Raw genomic sequence first — 4,392 nt, forward strand, 5'->3', positions numbered from 1 at the left:
TGTCCCAGGGATTTAGGGCTTTATTTATGAGTTTCCGTTTTGCTGCTGCTGCCTTTTTTTTTTCCTTCAGACCTGCCCTGCCCAGCAAGGAGGCAGCCTAGTCACTGTCTGCCTGTAGAGGCTTTGCTGAGCTGCTGTGGGCTCCGCCCAGCTGCTGAGTGAACTTCCCTGCAGTCCTGTTTATATGGGTGTAGTTAGAACTGCTTTGGCGATGGTGGCCCGCCTCTCTTAAGGCAGAGTCTCTCTGCTGTGGCGGGTTGCCTTGGCAACAGCCGGCTGCCTCAGCATTGGCCGACTACCTCTGTCGTGGCAGGCTGCCTCGGTAATGGCGGACGCCCCTCCCCCACAGAGCTGGACTGTCCCGGGTTCAGCTGCGCTTGCTGTGAAACTCTCAATCCAGAGTTTCTGATTGCTGTTCTTTTGTGGGGGTGGGACCCAGCTGGTCCTTTAAGAACTGGCACCTGTCCTGCCAGTGCCCCAGGCTCACTGCAGCCATCTGGAGGAGGTGGAGCTGCGGGGTGGAGGGCTGAGTCCAAATCTGGAGATGACACTGGAAGGCAGGGGGCTCACTGAGGAGCCACCTTGTCGCTGTGGGCCTGGCCCCTCCTGTTCCCACTGAAGTGCCCCACTCTGAGGTTCCCGCTGAGGCCCCTTCCAGAGCAAGAATGTCAGGGACTCTACAAAAGACGTTTGGTTATCAAATCAGATCTTTTTTTTTGGCTGATCAAAAACCACCACCTATTCCTTAAATGCCTCCTTCCCTGGAAGTCTCCTCCAGCTCTGACTCAGAATCCCTCTCTGGAACCTCCAAGCTCCAAGCCACATTGTGCACAGGGTATGGCTGTGACCCAGAATAACAGCAGCTGCACCGAGTTTGGCTGAGCACGGGCACAGCACTAAGGGCACACCGGGCAATGTGTGCAGCTCGGCACTCACAACAGCCTCCTTGCCCCAGTGTACAGTGTGGCTCAGAGAGGGGAGGTGGCCAGCTGTCAGCTCCCCAGGCCATCTCAGAGGTCACCTGCGAACAGTCCCTGCACACACTGGTGGCTTCCTGTCTCTCTTCCCGAGGCTGTCCTCTGACTGAGGGAGTGTGCCGTCCTCAGCGCTGGCCTGGTCTGAGGTGCCAGGGAGTTGACACCTTGGAGCATGCCCTAAATCTCCAACCACTGAGGATGGGTGGTAGACAGACACCACAGTCCCGCTCCTCAGTGGGACGGCTCGGGGGCATTCCAGCCCATCTCTGAAGGGTTCTCTGTGGGGTGAGCCAGCCACGGTGGAGGACGTGCGTGGCTCCCTGCTGTTGACTGCCCCACTCCCCAGCTTCTTGGGATCATGTCCCAGATAAGCCACCTGCACCCACATCCTTGTGCCAGGCTTGACTTCTGGGGAACTCAAACTGACCCTTGCCTGAGAACCCACAGCTGCAGGGGGCAATTCGATTTGAGCCAGGTCAGGCTGTTGCTTAGCCTCTCATGTCTTGTTAGTGGCTGGGTCAGGAGAAGCTTGTCGGGTCTAGGTCAGAAGCCCCTGGTTTGTAAGGCACTGGACTTCAGTGTGGCCTGGGTGACCTTACAGTAGTGTTTGCTGACTGAAGATGTTTGCTTTCCAGGAAGCCGGAAGAGGCCTGAGGATACCCCCTGCCTCTGGCTTCAGGTCAGGCTGTTGGCAGAAGGGGGAGAGATGGGGGTGAGTGGTGGGGAGGGGACTTGGGGGATGCCGTCCCTTGGCCTTGCCTTTGGCCACTCAGGCTGGGTTCTTCTTTCCCAGGCCCACCTTCGGCTCCACCTGGCATTTAGCCACTGCCCTCAGGTTCCACAAACTTGGCCAGGAAAAGTTTCTTTGAAAGGTGTGACCAGCTCAACCTGCTTGGGAGGCCCTGTGCGGACGGGAAGGGGATGTACATCTTGGTCCCTAGCCCGAAGGTCAGAAACTGGCTTGGCAAACTAGATAGGCATCCTTGGAACAGTTGCAAACCACTCGAGGCTGAGGACATTTCTGTTCTAAATTGAGAGACAGAGACTCTCAGCATTGATGGCAGCTCAAGAAGGAGGCTGGAGTAGTCCGGGGTGAATTTCTTGAAGAGAGAAAGATTAGGCTCTGGCAGGAAACGGGACACCCAAGTGCGATCTCTGAGGAGAGACTGGGAACCGATTGCAAAGGGAGAGGTGGGGAACACAAGTAAACCCACCTAGGATGGGGCAGGACCTCATCACTAGCACAGAGAGTGAAGCTCTTGCCACCCTGGCCGGAGGGTGCAGGGGCATCAGAGCTGGTGTGAGAGCCGGGGGCTGCAGCCGAAGATCTCCTGTTTTGAGCTGCTGGCTGGAAGGTGAAGAACCAGCCCCTGCCAATCCACAGCCCAGATGCCCTCTTCTCCCACCCTCCAGCCTCTGGCTGGCACCTTCCTCTGGATGAGCTCAACTAGGAACTGAGGCCTGGGGTCATATCAGCCCTGGGGGCACAGAGCTGGGTTAGGGACGTGGAGGAGTCCACAGAAGACATCCAGTCAGTGGGCATCTCAGTGGTCTGGCTTGCATTTTCCCATGGCAATGTCCAGTACAGACGGCAGCAGCCTGATATTGCAACCATATGACTTCCTGTTTAATCAGAAAATGTGCCAGGCCCAGAACTTGGTGTGTGGCTTTATTTTCAACTGGCTGCCTTCCTTTCTCTAATTCTGAAGCAACCGAACAGCCCCGCCTTTGGAATAATTGCTCTGTTCGTGCCATTGCTCATGTTTCTCTGACCTTGAAAGAGCCATTTTCCAGGACCGTTGCTAATGGACCTTCACGCGATTGCAGTAAAATATCCTGGTGCTTGGAGGAGAAAGGAGAAGCTGCCTCGAGTGATGCTTTGCTTGCCCCAGTGTCTTCCTATGAAATTGCAACGTGACTCATTCCCAGCCTCCCTCCCCTGGCGCCCTGGCTCCTGTTGCTTTGGCCCCTCCAATGCTGCGTTTGTAAGTCCTTTGACATTTGTGCAAAACCCACCTCCCCGCATTGAGTAACATGATGGTCCACACCTGACCCTTGTTTCAATGTCTTTTCCAACCAAACACAAAATGCCAAGAACCGATGGTGAATTGGCTCCGTCAGTCTATGGAGTGGGAAGGATTCTGCCAGTGGATGCATCTGGAATGTTCAGTAGATTTTCAGAGACCTGAAAGATGCCTTTAACTAGGAGGCTGGATCTCCGGGATCTAAGTGAGATGTGTGTTCCTTCCGCTTGCAGCACTCAGCCCCCCTCGGAGCTCTGCCTGTCCAGATGGCCTGATCCTCACGTCCCCACCTGGCCTGCTGGCTGCCTCCTGGCTGAAGGGTGGAAATGAATCTTTGTACAGAATAAGCCTCTCCAACCCGACATGGGAATGAGTAACAGCTTAGCTGGTGGCCTTCAGCGTGGGATGACAGCTCTGGATAGCAGCTGGAGGCTTCATTGGGATGGGGGTGGCTCATTGTGGGGTGCCTGGTGGGAGTCTCTGAGCTGGGTCTTTAGAAGGAGCTAGTGCAGGACATAGAGTTCTTGTGTGGTCTGAGATCTGTGCTTGGGCAGAGAACTGTGTCCAGTCCAGAGTCAGGCTGTGAAGTGGGAGCCTCCTGTGAGGGCTACAGTGTTTCCAGGCAGATTCCTGTTTTCCAATCTGAACTCTAGAAGATCTTGGTTCTTTTCCTGGATCTGGCCTCTAAATTCTGCTGGGACCCTGGAAGAGTCTCCTTTCTCCTTCAAGTTTCTCATCAGCAATGCCAAGAGTTGGATAAGGACATGAGTCCCTACTGGCTCTGATAGCCCAGCATCACTGTCACCCTGGGATCCCTTTGCTGACCTCCTGGTCCCAGACCAGTAACTGCAGCACCGTGCACCCGAGGCTCCCCAGCTGTTTCCAAGGCTTCCTGTGCCTCAACCCTCATGGCCTTGTTACTTCCGGAAATTCTACAGCATGGCAGTGTGGGCTCCTCGCTCCCTGGAGGAGCCTCGCTCTGTTTCTTCCTTAGACCCTTGCCTGAGCCTGTCCCCTTCTGGGGCACTGGAGTGTATACCTCACCTGAGCTAGCTTTCTGTTTCTGCTGTACAAATTACCACAAACTTAGGGGCTTACCACCCCACACGGTATTATCTTACAGTTCTGGAGGTCAGAAGTTTGATATGAGTCTCACTGGCTTAAAACCAAGGTGCTGGCAGGTCTGCCTCCTCCTGGAGACTCTAGGGGTGTATTAGTCTGTTCTCGTGCTGCTAATAAAGACATATCAGAGACTGGGTAATTTATAAAGAAAAAAGGTTTAATGGACTCACAGTTTCACGTGGCTGGGGAGGCCTCACAATCACGGCGGAAGGCGAAGGAAGAGCAAAGGGACGTCCTACATGGCAACAGGCAAGAGAACTTGTGCAGGG

This window comes from Cebus imitator, unplaced genomic scaffold (genome assembly GCF_001604975.1).
Source record: "Cebus imitator isolate Cc_AM_T3 unplaced genomic scaffold, Cebus_imitator-1.0 Scaffold406, whole genome shotgun sequence".
In the NCBI taxonomy this organism is placed as follows: Eukaryota; Metazoa; Chordata; class Mammalia; order Primates; family Cebidae; genus Cebus; species Cebus imitator.